This window comes from Malaclemys terrapin, chromosome 1 (genome assembly GCF_027887155.1).
Source record: "Malaclemys terrapin pileata isolate rMalTer1 chromosome 1, rMalTer1.hap1, whole genome shotgun sequence".
Lineage (NCBI taxonomy): Eukaryota > Metazoa > Chordata > Testudines > Emydidae > Malaclemys > Malaclemys terrapin.
Window position 1 is genome coordinate 124675821 of NC_071505.1, and position 25780 is coordinate 124701600.

Sequence of the window (25780 nt, forward strand, 5' to 3'; positions counted from 1 at the left end):
GATCTTAAAAAAACGATGTGAAAAATACCTTGTATGACAAAATCATGATCTAAAAAATTGGTGTGACACTTGGGCCATGCTGGGAATCAAGCCGGTAAGTCTACAGCAGTTAATTACTTTTAGACTTTTTTTTTAACTGTTCAAGTATTGAATGTTCTTAATGGACCAGATCTTCCAGGCCTCAATACCTGAGGGAGCTTTTATGAATCTTGCTGTCCCTGGGTTCCAGGGCTCCTCAGTGCTGACCTCTACCATCATCCGATGCTGATGCTGTTTCTACCCTCTCAATAATGGGTTGGAGCAAAATGATGCAGTCATGGTTGTCTTTAAAGGGCATGGCATTTCAAGAATTAAAGCACATTCTATCTAGACTGTCTGTCTCGTCTGTCTGTCCTAGTTATCCCTGTTGTGGGTCAAGGCTTCATTATGCTAGGCGTTATACAAACACAAAACAAAATGATGATCTGTGCCCCGATGAGCTTACTATCTAAGTAAATGAAATGTATCTGGTCTGGGGGTTACAGCTCTCTGTTACCAGTGAGAGACATGAGTTCATTTCCCTCAGGTCTCTGTTCTCCGGTCTGTCAGGTGGTACAAGTGCTGAATATGGAGCATATTCAGCCCCTGGAAGGGGGAGGGAATTTGAGCAGAGTGGCTGAGTGCAGAGTTGGGTTGAGTAGCTTTGAAAGTAGCCCCATTTGGTTGTTCTTAGTTGTGGATAGAAGGTGGTCATGCCTACAGTTGTGAGCGTGGGGAGGATCTTGTGGGAAAATAGAACGCTATAAAAGAGACACCATGTTAGAGTGCTTGGAACAAACTCCCTTCAGTGCTGCCTTTCCTTGGCATTGCTTATTTTTTCATGTCCCTGTCCTCCCTCTGCCCCGCTATCTAAAAAGAATTTTTGTGCTTATGAAGGTTGTGATTTCCACAGTCATGCAGCTTAAAGTCCTCGATTTAGTCACAGAATAAATACAGCGTACGGAGTAACATTGCAGGCTACCCCACAGCTACCCCATACCTTACTCATCCCTGGGTTTGAGATAATTATCTCTAGGGGTAAGAGGTTAGTTCAGTTTCCATGCCCATTGATTTATTAGCATCTCTACTGGGACTGCCAGTAATGGTGCCCACTTGTGCCAGTCATAATAGCGATGTATGCTGAAGTGGATGCTTGTCAACTAGGAACTGGACTGAGACCACCAAACTTGTTTTTCATGGGCCACTCAACGGTCATCAGTTGGTAACAACTTCTAGATACTATTAATTTCAGTTGCTTGGTTGGTTTGTGGGGTTTTTTGTTTTTGTTTTCAGTTTTAGTTGGCAATCCAAAGCACCATCGCACCTGCCTGTCGCTCATCTGTCATGCTTGCCACCCCCAGAACAGCTGTGCAGCAGCAGTAGCCATCTGTCTGTCTGAGGACTGATTGCTAATACACAGATTCAGGAAGTAATTATAAGGAGAATTTAATTTGCTCTCAGTACATGTCAAGGCCTAAGTATTACAAAAAAGCCCCCACAAAGACAGAAAGAAAGAAAAAGTCTAGCTGTACCTCACCATCTGGCCACATGAAACTATGCAGCTGCTCTGTTAGTGACAGGCTGATGTCTCTCAGACCAGCTGAGGCAGTCAAATGAACAGCACGGTAAGCATAAACCAGTGCACGTTAATATTAGCAAACAATCCTGTCAAAATAAAGTGGAGTTTAGAACAGAACCTCCTAAGTGTTCTAAAACATTAAAGTTTCCTCTGTGATTTGTTTCCCTTAAGCCTGGAAGCCAAATAAGGTTTCAGCACATACAAGCTTCCGGAATCAAGTCCTTTACCTTTAAATCTACAGTGGTTGGTTTTGAAAAATTATATTGAACCAACTAGTCAAAGGACTACGATCTGTACAAGACACGGTGGGACTGCTCACATGCTTAAAGTTAAGCACCTGCTTTAGTGCTGTGCTAGATTAGGGCCTAAATCTAGTAGCCAGCATTGCCAACTCACAATTTTATCATGAATAATGTGATATTTTGTGTTTTTTCTGATAGCCCCATCTTCTGGAATCATGTGACTATAAGAGAATCTTAGCTTTCATTTTTAAAGAGTATGTTTCTAGCCTTTATGGCTGCGGAGAATAGCTAGAAAATGTGAACCCTAAGATCTCAGATTCTAGAGGGAAAATAAACCCCAACTTTATTATTTTTAACCCAATTTCATGATTTTTGAGATCTGACTTGTGAATTCTGAATTCTTGGGGTTGGCAATACTGTGATATGGTAGATGGAGGGGGCGTACACCACAGCCCTTGGGGCATGATGAAAAGACCTATGCAATCCTCCTTTTGCCTCCTGTCCACTGGAAGGGGGTAGGCCCCTAGACTCCTCTGAGAGGTCTCGTTTTTATATTGGTCTAAGGCCTGATCCAGCATCCACTGAAGTCAAAGGAAAAGTCCCTATGCACCCATTAAAAATCCAGACCTTTGCTAATTTTGATTTGTATTTTGTAATACCAGTAATGAGTTTAGCACAGTGCATTTGTCAGGGATTGATGACTGGCATGGAGTAAATGGCCCCCTGCTGCTCCAAGGGCCATTTACTCCTTCCATGCAGTCATTAATCCCCAGGAAATGTGTTGCACCTCAGCTGTTGTTGCTTAGTCTAATGCTGTTTAGAACCCCATAAGTGCCGTTATTCAATTGTCCAGCCAGGTGATTACCGAATGACACAACACACTACAATCCCTCAAGGCTAGCTCTGCAGTGCTTTTATTCCTTGGTGGGAGAGGGAGCATGAGGACAGGGTTGGACTGGACCTATGGCTTTTGCATGGCAGCACAGAGCAGTGCTACTGGATCTATCCAACTGTCAGTGTTGAATTAATAGTTCCTCTTTATTTTCCAAATAAATCATAAATAATTCTTCCTCTACTACTGTATTCAGTCCACCAGTTCTGGAACTGTTGCAAAGTTCTGCCCATGGTTGTCATCATGGAGGCAATTCTTGAAAATTCATGGGGCCAAGGCTCTCCTGACCTATGTCAGGCAAACAAACCTAAATTCCTTGTTCATTTCAGCCTGACTTTGGCCACTCCAGAGATCTGGTAAATATGAACTCCAGATGATATTCTTCTATTAACACCCTGTTTTGTTCTACATTTGTAGGCAGGTGTGCCCCGGTGGGTATCCTCCTGACCAAAATTTTGATCAACGATTTCCTTTATTTTCTTTTATCTGGTTTCACAAAGGCTTGAATGTCAGCCACTTATGGATTCAGGTGGCAGCATTAGATACTTTAAAAATCTTTATGGGGAAACAAATCCTGGCAGTTTATCCTCGTATTTCTAAGGTTTATTTATGCAGTCAAGAGGTTCTATGCTGCTGTCCCATACATAGTTGGAAACTTAACCTGGTCTTTTTTGTCATGCGTGACAGTGTGTGACACTGAACCAGAAAGGGTTAAGCAACTAGCAGGCTAAAAGACCCAAATTCAACCTCTAAAGACATATTAGAAAAGTATATAAGTGGTAATCAGCTATTATTAAGGAATGGCCCGGACAAAGCCGTGTTAGATAAATAGAGCTTTGAAATGCAGACCTGTATTGTTAGAGAATTAATGGTAAGTACTAATTATATTTGTCTGCGTTTGCCTATATGCTTGTTAGATGTTAACAATGTGATTTTTTTTTTTTTTTAGCTTGTAGATGGTAAAGTGCTGTTCCTGTCTGTTACTGTGTTCTATTGATTCAGAGATCACAAGGGACTATTTAGATTGTAGATGAAATTTGGGAGTAATAATATCATTGTCTATATTTCTCTTTAAAGTTTGTAGTAAACTGTCTATGAACTGTGTAATGGATAATTACTTTATGCGGATGAATGCAACTAATTACATGTGTGTATATATAGGAAATAGGAGGTTTTACTTCAAAGCCACAGTTCTTCACCCAAGGAATATCTGCTGTCAACAGGCTTTCAATAGCCTGCCAAAGAACTATAAAAGAACTCTAAGGCCCCAATCCTGTCATCTCAAGTCTGCTTGAACCTTGTCAGGGGAGGTTTTGAGTCATAAGACTGAGGTCTCCAGGTATCCTGGACTGTCCCTGCAAATTCTTCTGGAAGGATTTGAACAAACTCTGTACATGAACTACCTATTTGGATTATAACCTATGGAACTGATTCTGAAAGAACTTTTTGCAACTCAGCAGCTCACCATCTCTACTATGAAACTGACCTAAGAACTTTATTCCCTGGTATAGGTCTCCCCCTTATCTGTTGTTTCGCATATCTGTTGCACATCAATAGGGGAATGTGTTCCAATTCACATCGGTCCCGATCCGCATATCCGTCTTACTTGCTTCACCTTTTGCGTCGTTTTTCTATGGTCCTCCCAGTGCCTCCTGTCCGCCACAATCAGCTGTTCAGTGACGTTTAGGAGGCGCAGGGGGGAGGGGGAGGAGCAGGCGGAACTGGGCGGGAAGGGGCGGGGTGGAAGTGGGGGAAGAGGTGAGGCGGCCATGAGGACAGTACTGTACAGTACAGTACTACCCATCATGAGTGGAAAACGCATTCAAAGTGTTAAGAGTGGGTCTGTGCCTAAGAGGCAACGTAAAAGTGTAACATCAGTAGTGAAATTAGATGTTATACAGCGTGTTCCTAGTGAATATTTCAGATCTTACGCAAATATACGATTAGCACCAATTCTTATTAACTAAACTAAGATTTATTAAAAAGAAAAGAGCGAATATTGTGGTTAAAAGCGTGTTCCCAGTATATGTCGGGGTTGTGTTCTTGAAAAGGGCGACAGATACTGAAACAATATATACCGGGGAACCGCTGATACAGCAGTGGCAAAGGCAGGAGGGGACACTTGGGTGGGTAGGCAATGATGCGGGGGGGGGCAATGGGGTAGGAGCGATCTGGTTGCCTTCCCCCCCCCTCCAGCCGGCCTTGCAGGAGAGAGGGGGGTGATAGACGCTCTGGCCAAGGGCTCCTGGAAAAATGGGGGGGGGGCCAGAAAAATGTGTGCCCCCGCATCCCCACCCACTCCTCCTCCATGCTCAGGGCTTGCCCTGCTCTGCCCACCCAGTGCTCCTGCTGAGGAGCGGGATTGGGGCGCACACGCCCGCTTGGCACTCCTGCTGGGGAGTCGGGGGCATGGGGGTTTGGAAGGAGGGCTGGGCAAGTGGAGCGGGGCAAGCCCCTGACCCCGCTTAGCGCCAGAGCTGGGCAAGCCCCCGCACCCTGACCCTGCTCACTGGCTGGAACGCTGGGCGGGTGGTGTGGGGTAAGTGCTGGGGCGGGCGCAGAGCCGGGATTTGGCAGGGGTGGGCCTGGATGTTAAGTGGGTGGGCTGCGGCCCACCCATGGCTACGCATGTCTGTTATATATCCATCGCTCATCAATAGGGGAAAGTGTTCCAATTCACATCAGTCCCTATCTGTATATCCATCGTGTGCATGGCAAACGACAGATCTGCGGATTGGGACCAACATGAATTGGAACATGTTCCCCTATTGATGAGCGACGGATATGCGACACAATGGATAAGGGGGAGACGTATACCAGGGACCCCCGTAAAGCATATTGAAAGAGGTGAGCATGCAGCTGACATTGCTCATATTCTCAGTTTGCCTGCTATGACGGTACACAATTTTTAAGAGTGCTGATCGAATTTGTGAAAGCACTAGAAGTGCTATGAAATTGTCATCAATGAAGATAATGAAACAGAGAAGCAGTACAATGGAGAAGATGGAACATTTGCTGGCTGATTGGATTGATGACCTCCATCGAAAGAAAATGCCTCTGAGTTTAAGCTTGATTCAGGAGAAGGCCAAAAGCCTGCATAATGATTTAAAAGAGAGAGAGAGAGAGAAAGAGAGAGCTCAACAGCGGAAAAGGAGACCTTCAGTGCTAGTCGTGGGTGATTCCACAGATTTCAGAAGCGTGCCAATCTACATAATGTAAAATTCACAGGGGAAGCGGCTAGTGCAGATGAAGAAGGGCTGAAATGTTTCAGAAGATGGCTACTCTCCAAAACAAGTTTTTAATGTTGACGAGACAGGCCTTTACTGGAAGAAGATGCCAACGAGGACTTACATTTCTCATGATGAGAAGACTGCTCCTGGATTCAAAGCCTCAAAAGACCACATAACTCTTCTGCTTGGGGGAAATGCAGAAGGCAATTACAAGTTGAAGCACTTGCTTGTCTACCACAGTGAAAACCCAAGAGCAATGAGGGCTATGTCAAGGCTCGTCTCCCCGTAATTTGGAAGTCGAACAGAAAGCCTGGATGACGCATTATTTTCCGTGAGTGTTTTGTAGACTATGCTGTTCCTGAATTTAAAGCTTACTGTCAAAAGGAAAAGTTGGCCTTTAAGATTCTCCTTCTTTGAGTAATGCAAGTGCCCATGAACTGGACTATGAAGCCCTCTGCCTGAATGTCAAGGTCCTATTTTTTATCACCCAACACCACATCGTTGCTGAGCCTATGGACCAGGGTGTAATGGCCACATTCAAGGTTTACTATCTACGGAGGACATTCTCCACGCTGATTAAGGAGACAGCAGGTGAAGGAAAGTCCAGTGTAAAGGAGCTTTGGAAGTCCTACATCTTGAACAGCGTGGAAAACATTGATGCGTTGTGGGAGGAGGTCACTTCGCAGTGTATGAATGGTGTTTGGTGCCGTGCATGGCCAGATGCTGTCCACAGCTTCATGGGATTTGATGCCGTTCCTGTACTCCAGCAAGAAATCATCAAGTTGATGAAGGATGTCTGCTTCGAGGAGGTGGAGGAGGAGGATGTAGAGGAGTTGTTGGAGTCTCACGTTGAGCAACTGACAAATGAGGAACTGATTGAGCTGGACCAACAACGGATATCCGAAGAAAGTAAGGATGATGATGACGACAACGAAGGGCAGGAAGCCAGGAGTCTGACGACAAAGAATCTCTCCCATTTCTTTGGATTGCTGGATGATACGATGGAAATCATATGGACTGGTGATCCTTTTCGTGAGCGGTCTGCCAAAGTCTCCAGGGCTCTCAGTGATGCAGTGGCTTGCTACAGAGAGATCTATCATTCAGAGATTCATGCAGGAGAGCAGACGTTGATGTCGGAGAATAACAGAGTTCTCACTTTTTGTTTGGGTACAGCAAGTTAGATACTTTATTTTTTCTAACAATTGCGTAGAGGGAGAGAGCTAAACAGGTCTCTTTACAGGTAAACAATTTTAGCAAACTTTTATACTTTTTATTACAGACAATAATAAGCAACAGCTGCATTTTGTTTATACATAGGCCATTTTGATATTTTATTTTTTTTACTTGTTTTGACTCTAGTCTACATACAATATTTTCTACACATTATCTACACAAGGTCGCAACAACTTCTTACAGTTCTTTCCCACTTGCCTCACACAATTCTCGCTTTTACAAATCTCGCGTTATTAGGGTTACAGTTAGCCTGACTCTTGCTAACGAACTGTCATGCATTGCATCCCCTTCCTGTCAGTTCTTTCTCTGCTTCCACATTGATAAAATCCTTTCTTGGGACTTCTGCAATCGAAAAGCCAGCCATGGAAAAGCCAGCCCAAGAAAATCCAGCTGCCACCCCACTTAAGTTAAGTGTAATTGGCACTGTTTTATATTACTGTATTCAAATGTTCTGTGTTAGTAGGGTTATACATTACTTTATTCAATGTTTAATGTGTAAAATGTGTACTGTATTACTTGTCATTGTAAAAACGTACACTGTTTAGGTGAAAAGAGCATCGTCATAGACGAGTGTGGAGACGTTGTGAACTCATCCCCTCCCTTATTCCATTATTTCTTATGGGGGAAAATTCCTGGGTATCCGTCGTTTCGGTATCATCACCCTTTTCAAGAATGCAACCTCGACGTATACCCAGGACCCCCTGTAGTTTATTAGAAGGCTTTTGAAGGTCAGCAGCAACAGGAGGCACACCCCACAAGTGGGAATATGCAGACGCCTCTACAAAGTAGAATCTCTGTTTGTGCGACTCAATGGACCAAAGTGGAGAGCACATCTAGTATGCTCCGTGCTTGCATTCCAGCCTTCCCCCACACTTTAAGTGTATGGCCTTGTCTACACTAGAACAGGTTTGCTGATAGGGCTAGTTGTTAATAGAAAAACCCTATTAATGGAGGCATAGCCTATACTAGTGAAAGTTCTTTTGCAATATAGCTTGCACCAGTTCCCCAAACAAAATAAACTATGCCAGCAAAAGGACTTGATTGTTGATACAGCTACATCTACACTAGGGCTTTTGCTGGCATACCTATGTGACTTTTCCATACTGCTAATCTATAGCTATGCCGGCAAAACCTTCTGGTGTAGACCAGACCTTAATGTAATTCATAATACCACTTCTCTCAGTGGGGATTCACTGACAGTAAGATCTCCAGTAGAAACAGGTGTGTGGTGTTGCTGGTGCAGACATTTATGCAGCAGACCTTGGCTACTCCAGACTGTTAGGTTTATTGTAGTTTAATTTCAATTACCATGTCCATTTGTTTATTCTTTTGCTTGCTTGCTTTTATACCACAGCCACTGAAATGGAAGCGCTTGTGTGCTGGTCACTCCTCGTTGGATTGAACATCACATACACTAACAGCAGATGGCAGAAATTAGAAAGTATGTGATTGCTCTGACTACTAGTAGGCAATAGGCATAGTGTGTGCAGCACTTTCAATTAAACTCAGTGCTGACTTGCAAAAAAAAAAAAAACCCTTCCTCCGCAAGCGCTGGAGGGAGGCCCGGGAGACGCAGGGGAAGCGCGGGGCCGGGGTGAGTAAGAGTCCGGCCTGGTCCCTTGCAGGCAGGACTCAGTTGGGTGGTAGGGCGAGGAGGGGGGCGGCCCGCGGGGCCAGGCGGCGGCTGTTCTCACCCCCGGCCAGCGGGACTCGGGAGCAGCCGCTGCTGCAGCTCCCACTGCCGCGGGGGGAGGAAGCGGCCATGGCGCTCCGCGGCTGCGGCTCTGGCGCCCCCAAACCCCCTGAGCCGGGGCCTGCTGCGGGAACCCAGCAGCGCGTACGCTGGGCCCAGCCCCTGGCCAGTCGCGTCTGGGCTGCTGCCCAGCTGGTGCTATCCCGCGGCGGCCCCGGAGTGGGGGCAGCAGGCCCCAGCCCCCCCGTCCTGCAGGGGAACGAACGGGGCTGGGCGGCCGATGCCTCCACCCCGGGGCCGCCGCGGGATAGCACCAGCTGGGCAGCAGCCCAGACGCTGGCCAGGGGCTGGGCCCAGCGTACGCGCTGCTGGGTCCCCGCAGCAGGCCCCGGCTCGGGGGGTTCGGGGGCGCCGCAGCCGCGGAGCGCCATGGCCACTTCCTCCCCCGCGGCAGTGGGAGCTGCAGCAGCGGCTGCTCCCGAGTCCCACTGCCCAGGGGGGAGAACAGCCACCGCCTGGCCCCGCGGGTCGCCCCCCTCCTCTCCCTACCACCCAACTGAGTCCTGCCTGCTCGGGGCCAGGCCGGACTGTTACTCACCCCAGCCCCGCGCTTCCCCTGCGTCTCCCGGGCCTCCCTCCAGCGCTTGTGGAGGGGGGAGGAATGGTGAGCCCGGGGAAGAGGCGGGGATTCGGGGAGGGAGCCAATCGGGGGAGGAGGGGGTGGAGTCGGGGCGGGGAGGGGTGCGAGCACTTCCTGGCTCTAGGCTCCGGGGCATTTCCTTGTTTGTCCAGTGTCCCAACCGCATGTCGGTCGGGACGCGGGACAAACAAGGAAATATCGGGACAGTCCCGATAAAATCGGGACGTCTGGTCACCCTAATTCTACTTTAATATAAAACAAAAATGCAAACCAATCCTCCAGTGGTTGCTTAAGAAGGAACTAAGTTTGTAGAATAAATTATACTCGTTGTTGTTAAATATATAAATGTTATGGGCCTGATTTTTCCATTGCCATGCATCTTGTGTAGTCATTGACAAATGTTACTAAATGACAGTTGATAGTATTTTACAATTACTTTTGCATTCACTTTACCCTGAGTATAAAATACTATCATTCTGACTTAGTAGCATTTGACACCCACTTTGCACTGGTGTAAATGACTACACAGAGTTCAAGGCAATGGAGAATCAGGCTCAGAAATAAAAAAATATTAATATGCAGCTGCCAATGACAGGCAAAAAGGGAGGACATTAAAAGAATGTAAATCTTTCATGCCAGAGTCTCAAGTAGCATAATAAAAGGCGATAGGCTTCCGTTTTTATAGATAAAACAGAGGAAGGGAAATCCAGACTGGGACTGTGGATTTTGTTAATAGCAATCTCAAAGGGGAGTGGAAGACCTACGCAAGAGAGGCAGGGCTCAGAATGCTGGGTCTGCCATTGCTGATAACAGAATTTCAAACAGCTTTTTAAAATACATTTATACCTTCTCAACAGTCAGACCCACCTCAAAGATCTGTCTGTTTTGGATTTTTGGTTTGGGCCTGTGATCTCATACAGTTCAGTCTTTGCCACCTCTTTGTTTTTGGAACATATGTTATTTCCAATGTGTGTGTTAATGGAAACTGGCCTCGTTTTTACCAGTGGGTGTAGCTATTAGCATTGGTGTTAATGAGCCAATCTCCAGTAAAGAAGACAAAGCAAGAAAGGGAAAGGCAAACAGAGAAACGTCCATTTGTATCAGTGTTAATTAGGCTTGGCAGAATTTGATATTTATTAGTTTATAATTTTGATGTATTTTGGGGTTTATTTTTAACCACTTTTTAGACTTGTATCAATGCATTTTCAAAGTAGGACAATTTTGGGGGTTTAGGCATTTTTTTTTTTATTTTAATTTTATTATTATTATTAAATGTTCGTGGTTGCTGGAAATCGGGTGGGGGATCAGACATTTGCTTAATGACAGTAAATGTTGAGATTAAAAACTGAAAGCTTTATAGGCTGTTTAAACACAAATTGTCAACGTCACATGTCAAAATATATAAAGTAAATATCCTTAAATCAACAAATCATATTGGTTTGTACTATTTATTCGCTAGTCCACTTGTAACAAGGCTAAAATCACTGGATTTTGACTCAAGTTCTCAAACAACATTTTTTGTACTTTTTCTATCTGTGAACTTTGCTTATTGATGGAAATATATGTTTGTTGGTTTGTGTGTGTATGCTGAAATTGATATTGACTGACATTTATTGATAAAACTTTAAACCTTCCAAGCTTAGTGATGAAGTGTTAGAGCGTTGTGACACATACCGATTCCAAGGGCAGAAAAACACCAATGTGATTATCTCGTCTGACCTCTTGTATAACACAGGCCATAGAACTTCTCCAAAATAATTCCTAGAGTATATTTTTTAGAAAAACATCCAATCTTGATTTAAAAATTGTCAGTGATGGCGAATCCACCACGACCCTTGGTAAACTGCTCCAATGGTTAATTACCCTCACTATTAAACATTTATGCCTTATTTCTATTCTGAATTTGTCTATCTTCAACTTCCAGCTATACTCCACTCTGCATAATGGATATGAGACTTTATTCATATTGTTGAGATATAATTCGCATCTTAGAACATGTGCAATACATTCTTTTTCATCTTCTTTTGCAGAGCTGCCTTTTTGGCAAGTTGCTAATCTTTTCCACCAAATTTTCTTGACTGTTGGAATTTTTCTGTGACACTTGGGAATTGCAGAGGTGCTCGACATCTGCTAGTCAGTCCTGTGTTCTACACCCTTTAGCAGGTAAGCTACTGTCATTGCAACACCAATTGTTCACTGTTAAAATGTTTCCACTTCTCAAACATCCCTGTAGAGGGCTCGACTTTGATGAATTGAAGAGCTGACTCTGGTTAACTTCTATATTGCACAGTCTCCCACAGCAACTCCACATTGTATTATCTGCCATTGAAGAATCAGTGCATAACATGGCAGTATCTTGTTATGTTGGAAGACAGCTCATGTCAATATGTATCTTTCTGGCCTTCAAGCAATTAAAAATTGCACCAGTAACCTCCCAATTGTGAATCCATTTGCAGCTGAATTAGAGCTAACTCTCTGAAAAAGCAACGTAAGTGATTGGTTGAGGCCTTGCACTTTAGAGGGAGGGGCTCTGCATAAATTCAGCTCATGGGCTGCGAAGCCCTGTAACATTGAGCTGGAGAGGGAGGTCCGGTAGACCATAAAGCCAATCTTGAGTTGGATTAAAGATTTCAGACATTGTTTACCAATACATGGTTCATTCATGTGCATTGCTAAAATGGAGTCTAAGGGATTAACATTTGGGATTAGGGTTTTCAGGGGGTAGGGTATTTTATGGATTTCTTGAAATAATTTTCAGAAAACACCAATCATTGGGGGAGGGGGGAGAAAGAAAGGGAGGGGAGAGAGCAAGAGAGAGCGCATGTATGTGTGACAGAGAGAAATATGCTGTGGTTCCTTACCAATCCTTTTCAGTTTATTTCTTTTAACTATGATCCCACATGTAGTTACCCTGATTTTTCTAGGCAATTAAATATTGCTCAGACAAAAGATTTCCACTAACCACTTTCAAATGACTTTTCTTCCCAAACTGTCTGCGGCTTTCTCATCCCTAAGAAGACCTTAAAGAAAGTTTATCCCACTGATTTGACTGAACTTCATCAGCAAATTATAGAATCTAAATTTTGCAGTGGCTTCATTTTTTAAAAATAATGTGGTAAACTTCCCTGAAGGTTCTCACTGTAAAAATATTTAAACATTTTCTTGTAATACACAACCCCATATATGCTGCTTTATTCTGAATTTATACCAGGCAATAAATGCTGGGGCATTCCTGGTGACATTTCTCACCCAGATTGTATTCATTCTCCATGTTAGTTAATTCCAATGGTGAGGATTAGATTTCCATATATATAATGTGACAATGTCTCACTGGGGACTGCTCATAAGTATAAGTGCTTCTCAACATCAGGATGGCAAATTGAGTCTTGTATTGTTATGTTCAATTAAATAATTTAGGGCGGATTGTGACTGTGGGTGTTCCAAGTAGGAGCCTCCTCAACCCCTTGTGCATTCCCCATGAGAACTAGGTGCAATCACAGTCCCTGCACTCAGGAAAAAATGAAGGTCCACATTGTGTCTGGCCCTTGTGCAGTGGGAGCATTCAAAAAACCTTCCCTTCTTGTACACCCTGTGCTATAAGTTATTGTCCTTGCATGCTCCTGACTGAAGGACTGCTTTTGGTTAGTGCCAATAGCAGTTCTGGCCTTGCTGGGTAAAGGCAGAGTGATGCCTCCAGTCCCTGATACCAGCAGACAGAGCTTGCCAGCTGAGGAGGATTTTCCCCATGCCCAATACAGGGATGTGGCTTAAAGCCAGAAGTTAGCCCCTCAGACCTGAGAATCTAACTCAGACTTCTCAGAGTAATAGTAATACTTTGCACTTCTATTGCACCTCTCATGTGAGGATTTCAAGGCTACTGCCAGCCCAGTGGCCCCATGTGAAATGAATTGGCACTGTGAGTAGCAGACAGATCATAGCAGCCCATGTCACAGCTGGTGTTTATTGGTAGTCTCAGGTCAAGGACAGAATGTGCATGGACCCTCTCACCCTTAGAGGTGATTCCTCCAGACAAGACTTGAGGCGGGACAGTATTGACAAGCCTTTATGGGGCAAGTTGTACTTCTGCTGTCCATGCTGATCCGGTTCTGTGGGAAACCATTTCCACGTCTGCTAGTCTTTCAACTTTCTCCAAAGCTAATATTCACTGTAAAGTTTAAATAAAAGCAACAGTAATGGCATATATTGGTGCCACAATAACTCAGTCATTACTGGGTGGACTAAATATGGACCTAGTCTAGTACTTATCCACTACCTAGCAGTGATCTCCACTATGAACAGACCGTCTTTGCATTATTTTGTTTGAAACTTTTTGCATTTAAAATTGTTCTTTCATGATTAACTGTGAATCTCGCAGTAAACAAACTGGCATATAAATGCCATCTGTCTCTACCGTAGCATGCGTGAAACCAGTTAATTTATCATGGTTCACAAAAACATTACAGTGATGGACTATCAAAAGGGAGCCTTGTTAAAGCGGGACAATATTTGACAGTTTGTGTTAAGTAAATTACGAGCACCCTGCCGATGTGTTTGTCTAGTAGATGTACGAATAGTTGATGAAAAGACAGACTATGTCCTGTGAATCCAGGAGTTTACAATCAGTTGTTTTCTTCAGTGCAAAGCCTATAATTCCTCACTTGCTGGCAATACAATAATAGGCCCAGACATTAAGTGATTCTTGTGGTAGGAAGTGCAGCATTATAATAAGATCTTATTTCCTATCCCTGCCCATATTTTCATAATTGTATTTATTATTATTAACTTGTAGTATTGGAAGGCCTCAAAGTCCCAATCAAGATCAGGATCCTGTGGTGCTAGGCATTGTACAGAGTACATATCTGAATCAGGCAGGCCATTCGTTCAGTTTTAAGCCCAGCAGCCCTGCTTTTCTAAGGTTTGTCCTCCATTCAGTAGTGAAACAAAACTGGACATAGTTTTGAATGGTATCAAATAGGGGAACGCCCTTTTATAAAGCGTGCTGCCCCGCCCCTACTAGCATGCATGCAAGGTCACGCTGGTGGGTCACGTTGTCGGGTGTGGACCCATGCCATTCCTGGAAGTACTAAAATGTCCGATATTCTGGGGATGCGTGAGTGGCCTCCCTAATATGAACCTGATCTCTGTTCCCATTAGCTTACATTCTAAGGTCCTGACCCTTACAAAGACCTATGCGTGTGCTCAGCTTTAAGCAATGGGACTACCACGTGCTTAAGGTCAGGCAGATGCACAAGTCTTTGCAGGATAGGGGCCTAATTAGAAACAGGACTGCACCATGTTTCTTCCATTCACAAAGTCAGGAGGAAGGACGATGTAACAGTAATAAATCATACGCTTGGTTTATATAGCTAACATAGTGCACAATTGGATGACTGACATCATTTAATCTCTTATTTAATATATTTAAAATTCCATTTCAAATCCTAACCTCTTCTACTCCATTAATATTTCCCCCCACCCAGAAAGAGTGATCCTGGACTTACTGCCTATTTTTATTTTATTATTTGTTTTCCTCCCTTCTCCATAAATTATACCTAACCAACCTTCTCCTAGGAAGTTCCATGGAGGGGTCTAATCCACACAGTGCTCCTTGCTGGGGGCTCCAGGGCCATGTGCTCCCAGTGTCCTCAATCTGCAATATGGGTGAAGGTCAGGGAAATTCAGCTAGCCCCTCTCCCCTAACCCTTTTGTGCTGCTGCCAGATCACTGCTGCTGAATCTCTTGAAATAACGACTAAAATATCTACCTACTTGAAATACCAGTTTAACCTGTTAACCAAAAAGAAAAACACCCCAAAGACAAAACAGTGGTTGGAACAGTTGCATCAGAAAATGATGCGAAACATTAACTGTGTGCATGCCATGTCAGGTAAAGATATTGCTGTCATGCTTAGCTGAGCAGAAAAGCAGGCACATAACAGCCATAGGACCCGCTCCTGGGCGCTGTGTTTGCTCAGCTTGAAAAAAGGGAAGCAGGATTTGAGATGCTGGAATTTAACACAAGAATTTTTTAACTGCCTCTTTCAAAACAGGGATCTCACGTCACTGAACTGAATTGCCATTCCATCCAGCAGCCTCCTAGACACACTCTGGCTCTTTAGAACCCTTTTGGTGACTACCCTGCAGCCGGGGATGAGATTTCTGACTTGGGTAGACGTACCCTCACTAGCTTTGACTGAGCTAGTGCACTAAAAATAGCAGTAAAGTGGTGGCTAAATGGGCAACAGCACAGGTTTGCCACCCAGTATAATCCCAACCAGCCCCCTGTACTCACGTGGCTAGCCCCTGCTGCTGTCCAATTAGTGATGGCTACATTGCTCTTATTACCACACTGGCTCGATCAAAGCTAGCATGGGTATGTCTACCCAAATCGGAAATTATACCTCTGGCTGCAGAGTAGTTGTACCCATTAGGTGCTGTGTAACCACTAGGAATGGGAAGATAAAGAGTGTTCTTCAACATCATTCCAATTTGTCTCAATTTACCTTATTCATTTCCGCTCAAATACTAAGTACAAAGCAAGGGAAGAAAAGTAGTATGACTTCCACATTTTTCTCCAACTTTGAACACGGTCTGTATAAGCAACTTTTATAGGGTTAGGGACTATATAAAGAAGGACAAATTGAGGCACAGAAGGGTTAAATAATTTGCCCTGAGTCAAAAAACAAATCACCAGTAGTGCCAATCCCAAACCTTCAAAACTCATATTGGGGCTCAAAAAGTCATGAAATTGATTTGAAAAATCACAAGATTTAAAAACAAATAACCAATTGGGTTCTTTTAATTTGCCTTCTGGTTTCTGATCCTTTTAAGGCACAGTTTTTCAAGCTTTTCTCCAAAACCATGAGGGCTAGAAACACATTTTTTGATAACAAGTAAGATTCTCAGGTAATCTTAGGACTCCAGGAGCTGGAGCTTTTGAGTATAATGCCAAATATTGTGAGACTCACAATGAAAGCACAAGTGTTGGGGAGACTCAGTCAGTGATAGAGTTGGGACCATTACCCAGGAATCATGGCTCTCATCCCCCTAGTGTAATCACTAGACAATACTTTCTGAAATTTAACAGTTTTTTAAAACTTAAAATAAATAGATAAATAAACATAACATTTTGAGGGGGTCAATTCATAGTTTGAAAAACCTCTTGACTAAGATTTTTAAAAGCTACTAGTGATTTTGGATGTCTCAGTTCTTAGTTGCCTTCCTTCTGGCACCTTCACCTGACCTGAATATTTGTAAAGTATGGAGCCATGCACCTTTTAAAAATTAAGGCCACTTTCAGGTCTTTAAAGTTGCACACCCAAAAATTGTTAGCCAAAATTCCTAGCCAGGTCTGAAATGTTTTAAATTGCTAAAAAGTTTGAAATGGGAGGTTTTCTGTTAAAAGTGTGTGGTGGGGAAAGGGTGTTGTTATGGTAAAACAAATGTTTCAGCTTTCAACTTTGCTCATGTGGAATAAATTTGGTGGTTTGATTTGAGATTTGTATTTTACTTTCAAATGGTATGTTAATTTCTTGTACTAAATAAAATAAAGAAAATCAAATAGAGGAGCATGAAACAAAAGCCTGGATCTGAATTTTGAGGAAGGGAGCAACTGAAATCTACATTTGAAATCATACAGCTGAATTCTTCAAATGGCCTCTTGGCTTTATAACAGACTAAGCTATAAATTCAAATCGAACTTGGAGTGTTTCTTTTTGAGCCAATCTCTAAAGTATGTGAGTAATCAAATAAACATGATCTAAAGAGATTTAACATTTGAGGGATTATTTGAGGGGATGCTGCATTTTGCTTTTAGATTTATTTCACTTTATACATCATCCCCTCTCCACCCTACTCATCTCTTAAGGATGTGCTGACTCATTGTGTTGACTATACACAGAAGCTGCAGAATGGGGAGGAAAAGTGATGCTTTTACAGGAATGGAAACATTTTATTTTTACCAGCTGTACTGGTCAGTCTGACTAAACAGGTATCCTAAAGGCTGCTGCAAGCTATAGTCTCTTACAGAGACCTAACCACCTGCTGTATGTTTACATGCAGCTATAATTACAGTTCTTGGTCCTTAGCGACCCACCTATCTGGGAGGAATGGAACAGGAACTCAGCATAATTCAGTTGAATTTATCTTGCAAGCAGTATCCCCAGCAAAGCAGTAAGAATTTTATAGCTACAGGACTTCTTTAGTCTAAAGCAGGAATGGATTGAGCTCACATGGAATAAATATGAACTTAGCCAAACCACTGCAAAGAACTAAAATCAAAACGAAACATGACCCAAGGTTTGGAAAAATGTGGTTGCCTCCCTTTTTCTTTTATTCCCTTCTTCTTTTCTTCTCTCCCCCTCTCTCCCCTTTTCGTTTTCCTTTTCCTCTTTTCTTGGCCTAGAAACAGAGAAACCAAAATGTCATGAGAGAGGCTGCTGTTTAGGTATGCCTGCCCTCACTAAAATCAGGAAGAACTGAAAATCTTGCTAGGGTTCTGACCTCATGTGAATTCCAGTATCAAAGATGTATTCTGGCAGTCCTTACTCAAGCAAAACTCTCATTGATTTCAGTGGGAATTTGACTAAGTAAAGATCACAGGGGCTGAGACAATTTTCAGATAACCTTTGGGAACTTATTTGACAAGGATCTCTGAGCCTTTTGATGTTTGACATCACTAGTCTGAAGCGTGTTGCAGCTTTATGAAATTGGCCGATTCATCTAGCTGCGCTGACTCATCTAGTAAACTGTTTGAAGTGGCCGTGGCTGACGGAGTTTAAATAAGAAAACCAGAATTTAAGAATAATGCATTTTTCCCCCAGAATTGATGCCAGATTATGAAGAATTTAGAACAAAGCAATAATGAAATGAAAGGAGGTTTGACAAACATGCTAGCTTTTCACTGAGGTACAGGAACTTCCTGCTAACTGTTGTTTAAAGCACCTCCTAAAAAGAGGTGGCACCCAGCTTGTGAATGTAGGCTCTGAATCATTGGGGTGCTTGCATGGGGTTAGAGTGTAAGTACTACCTGCCCTGAGTAGAGGCTAACATGCAGCTGCACCACCTCCAAAGTATAGCAGAGGATGAATAAGTGACTCACATTCTCTGTTCCTCCTCCACTCCCCTCTTGCCCTGACGGTGGTGGGGGGAGGAGAAGTCATTTCACTCCCCTTTTTGGAGCAGTTTACTCCTCTGTATTCATCTGGCCAGCTATTCTGGCTGAGCAGGAAGGAAGTGGGGCTGAGTCTGTGTTCCATGCACTTGCACTCCCCACCTATTTTGTGCTGAGCATCAAGCAAGTAGCTCTGTTCACTGCATCCAGAATCACAATCTGGGCAGGCGCCTATGGGGGACTTCCTGAGCACAGCAATCCTTTGACACCCAAGCTGGAGAATTTGAAACTTGCTCCACTAGAAGGAACAGCTGTGCTTGGCTCTGCAGCCTTCTCTTACCCATGCCGTTAGATCACTCTGACTGAAGAAGCTGGTTTTTTAGGAGCCATCATAGGCTTTTTGGTTGGTTCTTAAATTTCAATGCATTTAAAAAATAAAATGATAAAGGCAATTATTTAAAAAGCAAATAAAAGACCAATTGCTTCCAAAAAGTGTAAATATTTACAGCAGAATTAAATTACTGGTTTGATGTAATATGTGGTGTTTCATTTACTAGAACAGGTCAGGCTGAAGTCATCACCGGTGTGTTTTCATTGGCTTCAGTGCACTTTGTGCCTAACATTTGATCGGTCTTATTTGGTAATTAATTTGTTTTCTGTGTAATTGTCCACTGTGACATCTGTGCATCTCATCTATATTAACAGGGCAGGCAAGTATTATCTTTCCATTTTACAGGGGTTGAACTGAGGCACAGAGAGATCATATAGCTTGCCTAAGTTCACAGTGGAAGTTCCATCCCACTGTGTAAATTACAAGATTAGTCTTCCTTTCATGTTTTCTGGACTGTGAGGTGCAGGATTTTCAAAAGCACTCTTTGTTGGCCTAGCTCTACTCCACTGAAGCCAAAGGGAGTTTTACATTGAAGCCAGTGGGAGCAGATTTAGAACAAGGCCGAGCACTTTTGAAAATCCCACCCTAACTGTCATTTTCTTAAATATACAACATTGTGACCAAGAAATTAAAAAGCAAAACCATTAGCCACTCTAAGGGTTAATCTACACCAGCGGTTCTCAAACTGTGAGTTGGGACCCCAAAGTGAATCAGGACCCCATTTTAATGGGGTTGCAAGGGCTGGCTTAGATTTTCTGAGGCCCAGGGCCAGAGCCCAAGCCCCACCACCTGGGGCTGAAGCCAAAGCCTGAGGGTTCTGCCCTGAGCGGTGGGGCTCAGGTTACAGACCTTCTGCCTCGGGAGGATTTCAGCTTTGCCTGCCTCCCCCCCCCCACCTGGGATGATGGGGCTTGAGCTTTGTCTTTGGCCCCCGTGGGGCTTGGGCAGGCTCAGGCTTCGGTGCCCCCTCCTGGGGTCGTGTATTAATTTTTGTTGTCAGAAGGGGGTCATGGTGCAATGAAGTTTGAGAACCCCTGATCTTCACAGTGGAGTAACCGTGCACTGCAGAGCGTGTGGTTTCTACACTGGTATGTTAAAGAGCGCTGCCAGGGAACCATTAGTGTACACCAGTGGGGTTTACATGGACCAGTTGATGCTCAACACATTCATAGATTCATAGATTCATAGATTATAGGACTGGAAGGGACCTCGAGAGGTCATCGAGTCCAGTCCCCTGCCCGCATGGCAGGACCAAATACTGCCTAGACCATCCCTAATAGACATTTATCTAACCTACTCTTAAATATCTCCAGAGACGGAGATTCCACAACCTCCCTAGGCAATTTGTTCCAGTGTTTAACCACCCTGACAGTTAGGAACTTTTTCCTAATGTCCAACCTAGACCTCCCTTGCTGCAGTTTAAACCCATTGTTTCTGGTTCTATCCTTAGAGGCTAAGGTGAACAAGTTCTCTCCCTCCTCCTTATGACACCCTTTTAGATACTTGAAAACTGCTATCATGTCCCCTCTCAGTCTTCTCTTTTCCAAACTAAACAAACCCAGTTCTTTCAGCCTTCCTTCATAGGTCATGTTCTCAAGACCTTTAATCATTCTTGTTGCTCTTCTTTGGACCCTTTCCAATTTCTCCACATCTTTTTTAAAATGCGGCGCCCAGAACTGGACACAATACTCCAGCTGAGGCCTAACCAGAGCAGAGTAGAGCGGAAGAATGACTTCTCGTGTCTTGCTCACAACACACCTGTTAATGCATCCCAGAATCATGTTTGCTTTTTTTGCAACAGCATCACACTGTTGACTCATATTTAGCTTGTGGTCCACTATAACCCCTAGATCCCTTTCTGCCGTACTCCTGCCTAGACAGTCTTTTCCCATTCTGTATGTGTGAAATTGATTTTTCCTTCCTAAGTGGAGCACTTTGCATTTGTCTTTGTTAAACTTCATCCTGTTTAACTCAGACCATTTCTCCAATTTGTCCAGATCATTTTGAATTATGACCCTGTCCTCCAAAGTAGTTGCAATCCCTCCCAGTTTGGTATCATCCGCAAACTTAATAAGCGTACTTTCTATGCCAATATCTAAGTCGTTGATGAAGATATTGAACAGAGCCGGTCCCAAAACAGACCCCTGCGGTACCCCACTCGTTACGCCTTTCCAGCAGGATTGGGAACCATTAATAACAACTCTGAGTACGGTTATCCAGCCAGTTATGCACCCACCTTATAGTAGCCCCATCTAATTTGTATTTGCCTAGTTTATCGATAAGAATATCATGCGAGACCGTATCAAATGCCTTACTAAAGTCTAGGTATACCACATCCACCGCTTCACCCTTATCCACAAGGCTCGTTATCCTATCAAAGAAAGCTGTCAGATTGGTTTGACATGATTTGTTCTTCACAAATCCATGCTGGCTATTCCCTATCACCTTACCACCTTCCAAGTGTTGGCAGATGATTTCCTTAATTACTTGCTCCATTATCTTCCCTGGCACAGAAGTTAAACTAACTGGTCTGTAGTTACCTGGGTTGTTTTTATTTCCCTTTTTATAGATGGGCACTATATTTGCCCTTTTCCAGTCTTCTGGAATCTCTCCCGTCTCCCATGACTTTCCAAAGATAATAGCTAGAGGCTCAGATACCTCCTCTATTAGCTCCTTGAGTATTCTAGGATGCATTTCATCAGGCCCGGGTGACTTGCAGGCATCTAACTTTTCTAAGTGATTTTTAACTTGTTCTTTTTTTATTTTATCCGCTAAACCTACCCCCTTCCCATTAGTATTCACTATGTTAGGCATTCCTTCAGACTTCTCGGTGAAGACCGAAACAAAGAAGTCATTAAGCATCTCTGCCATTTCCAAGTTTCCTGTTACTGTTTCTCCCTCTTCACTAAGCAGTGGGCCTACCCTGTCTTTGGTCTTCCTCTTGCTTCTAATGTATTGATAAAAAGTCTTCTTGTTTCCTTTTATTCCCGTAGCTAGTTTGAGCTCATTTTGTGCCTTTGCCTTTCTAATCTTGCCCCTGCATTCCTGTGTTGTTTGCCTATATTCATCCTTTGTAATCTGTCCTAGTTTCCATTTTTTATATGACTCCTTTTTATTTTTTAGATCGTGCAAGATCTCGTGGTTAAGCCAAGGTGGTCTTTTGCCACATTTTCTATCTTTCCTAACCAGCGGAATAGCTTGCTTTTGGGCCCTTAATAGTGTCCCTTTGAAAAACTGCCAACTCTCCTCAGTTGTTTTTTCCCTCAGTCTTGATTCCCATGGGACCTTACCTATCAGCTCTCTGAGCTTCCCAAAATCTGCCTTCCTGAAATCCATTGTCTCTATTTTGCTGTTCTCCCTTCTACCCTTCCTTAGAATTGCAAACTCTATGATTTCATGATCACTTTCACCCAGGCTGCCTTCTACTTTCACATTCTCAATGAGTTCCTCCCTATTTGTTAAAATCAAGTCTAGAACAGCTTCCCCCCTAGTAGCTTTTTCAACCTTCTGAAATAAAAAGTTGTCTCCAATGCAGTCCAAGAATTTGTTGGATAGTCTGTTCCCCGCTGTGTTATTTTCCCAACATATATCCGGATAGTTGAAGTCCCCCATCACCACCAAATCTTGGGCTTTGGATGATTTTGTTAGTTGCTTGAAAAAAGCCTCATCCACCTCTTCCACCTGGTTAGGTGGCCTGTAGTAGACGCCTAGCATGACATCTCCCTTGTTTTTTGCCCCTTTAAGCCTAACCCAGAGACTCTCAACACTTCCGTCTCCTATGTCCATCTCTACCTCAGTCCAAGTGTGTACATTTTTAATATATAAGGCAACAACTCCTCCCTTTTTCCCCTGTCTATTCTTCCTGAGCAAGCTGTACCCATCCACGCCAACATTCCAATCATGTGTATTATCCCACCAAGTTTCAGTGATGCCAACAATGTCATAGTATGTCATACACATTAGTGTACTTTAAAATCACAGCCCCATAGTGCACATTATCCGACTGTGTAGACAAGTCCATAGTGCATGTGACCGGCAGAGTCATCCTGCCAGAGGAGGGAGCACTGCTCAAGAAAGATGCCATGTGAATGATCCTTAGCTGAAAGGCTCAGTTGGTTCAGACACTTAAAAGAAGAAAAAAAAAGGGGGGAGAAAATCTCTTCCAGAAGGAAAAGGACTAAATAGGCCAGGAAAGAAATACTAGTTTTAAAATTCTAAGTAGATTTTATGAACAGCAGGGAGCCAAATAAAAAGTTAAAACCCATTTGACAAAAAGGTACTTGTTGTCATCTCTTTAAATTACTTGTTTTATAAGAAGAAAAACTAAGGGCAGGGTACAGGGTCTTAAAAACTCCTGCTCTAATTGTCAGGTGCTACAAGCCTGCGTCGTGTGTGTGGCTTTTTTTATGACTGCACACCCTGTCATATGGGGGTATGAAATAGCATAGTAGTGGAGCCCAGTAGCACTGCTGTAGGTAAGGATCTGCTAGCCTTCCCTTCCTAAACCCTCCTAGTTGGCATTTAATCGTGTTTGTCATTTAATATCATAGCCACTTCAGATATCAACAGGCTGAAACTTGGCACTCAGCCCAGCTGAATTTTTAAAGATGTAAACTAATTCAAATTGGTTTGTCTGATTTTGCTTTAGAGATTGGCACAACCCACAAACTTCTCAGGATCGAAGAATGCTTCCCACCCCCATCCCTCAGTGACTTAAACATATCACTTTGAAAATGTAAAGGTCAGTTAAATGTGGTACCAAATTACTTGACAATGTCTATAAAGACAGAGCAGCTAAGTATGTTTAACAAATTAAGAGCCAGATTCTGAGCCCCCTGCTCATGGTGAGTAGTACTTTCCTGTTCAGGGAGGAAGATGCTATTCAAGATGAGTCCGGGTATCAGAATCTGTCTCTTACCAGTAACTTCTGACTGGGAGAGAGAGAATTCCTTTTGGGGAGAAATTTTCCCTTCCCAGGAACCATGGACATCTCCATGCTTTGCTGTTCCTTGTCCTGCACAGAAAGGTGTGGGGTTACTGCCTCTGCCCAGTCTCAGGACTGAAGGAAAGGATTAGGGTGGAGGCTGTGTTCATTTTATAGAGGGCAGGAGGACCTAAACCAGTTGACCTTTAACTGGTAAGAGAATCCTCTCCTCTGCATGACTGAACAATATATGTCAAGCTCCAGATGGGAAACCTCATGGGGTTTTCTTCACCTTCCCAGGCTTCCCCACTTGGGTTTCTCTTTGAGAGAGGAAGCTCTGCTCCCTGGATAAAAGTGCAGGACTGGGACTTACAGAAATGCAGGTTTTCCTCCAGGCTTTTTTTTTCTTCTTCTTCTTCTTCTTCTTCTTCTTTCTTTTCTTCTCCATGTGCCCTGATGTTGACACTGGCTTCCACTCTGAATGGAAACTCAGTATGCACGATACTGACCATATATGCACTATACTGTAAGCCACTGCGACAGGTGCCTGGAGCTTGAGGCTGGGCCTATGGTGTGGGAAAGAGATATCAGATGGTTGTGTAAACTGACAAACACAGCCAAAGGCATTGTTAAGAATTTTCACAAACCTTGTTGTGTAGTTTTCTAAATTTCCAGCTCTTACCTGACCCTCTCAAAGTGAGATGTGGGCTTTTCTTGGGCGTCCATAGTGGTTGTGACATGATGAGCACAGTACATGCTGGGATGCCACAGAAAATGAGACCTGCCTATCTTGTGACATCAGGGAACATGAAAGATTCAAATGTGGAAGTTTAAAATCATTTGTGTGGAACTGCCATTCTTACCCTTGGTACAGTATTTAGAGCACCAGCATTTTGCTCTGTAGCTATTGTTTAACCTATATATAGGTGCTGTAAAGTAGGCTAAAATCCTGTGGGTGGTAAGTATCATTTGTATGAAATGGTTGTACGAGGTCATCATTTTAAAATGTGGCATACCACATCCTGCACTGCAGGAGCTGCAAAATCTCACCACACTGCTTGTGGCTGCCATTTTGCAGTTGCTCTCTTCAAGAAGCAAGATTTCTTTGGCCAGTTTTGAAATGTTTGGTTTCATTTATAAAAGAGAGGTCAGTAGAAGCTATACTTTCCTCATAGGCCATCCTTCACGCGGACTATGCTCAAAGGTAGCTTTGCTTTTGAAAAATGAATCTTTCCAAGGCCAAAGGGAAATTATATATGTTCTAAAAAGCTAATCCACATTGATGGCCAGGCTTTCATAGCTCTTGCAGTACTCAGCACTTTGTTCCAGAAAGCTAAAGTACATTTAAGGAAAAGCACTATGGGATCCAGAAAAAGAAGCTCAAAGTATCCTTTATACTTTGATACAAAAAATATGAAGTGCTCCCACTTCATTGGCTAGTACTATGCTGACCAACTTGAATTTCTCATGGGGATTGGCAGTAATCTTAAGGCAGGGCTTGTATTTCCAATAATTCTCACATGAACACGTTAACAGTAGAGCTCTGCTTTCGTGCTGTTAACAGCTGGCTACCACTGCAACTTATTAGAAACTCAGCTATTTACCAAAGTGGGCTCTTTATCTTGGTGACCTTCCAAGACAATCAGAGCCTTCTTGGAAGACCTTGAATCAGAACTGTTTGGATGTAAGAAGGGCAGTGCGGCACAGCACGCAGCTCTGATCTCCCAGGATTCATATATTTGGAAGGCACTGTACCATGTATAACTGTAGAAGATAGTACAATGATACTCGAACTGTCACATCAAGGTCATAGTGTTCAGAGATCCT

The 25780-nt window shown here is 43.4% G+C and overlaps 1 protein-coding gene across 6 annotated transcripts in view; it reads left to right on the plus strand.

The window, feature by feature from the left end:
- Positions 1–25780, plus strand: part of PRR5 (proline rich 5) — a 145456-nt gene that overhangs the window by 25516 nt on the left and 94160 nt on the right. For 5 of the 6 annotated variants that reach the window (XM_054038085.1, XM_054038059.1, XM_054038043.1 and 2 more), the window contains one exon: positions 11558–11690. The gene's annotated coding sequence lies outside the window, so the exon portion shown is untranslated. Of the gene's footprint in view, positions 1–8620; positions 8636–11557; positions 11691–25780 lie in introns of those variants that run through there. The other variant, XM_054038067.1, reaches the window with a different exon arrangement.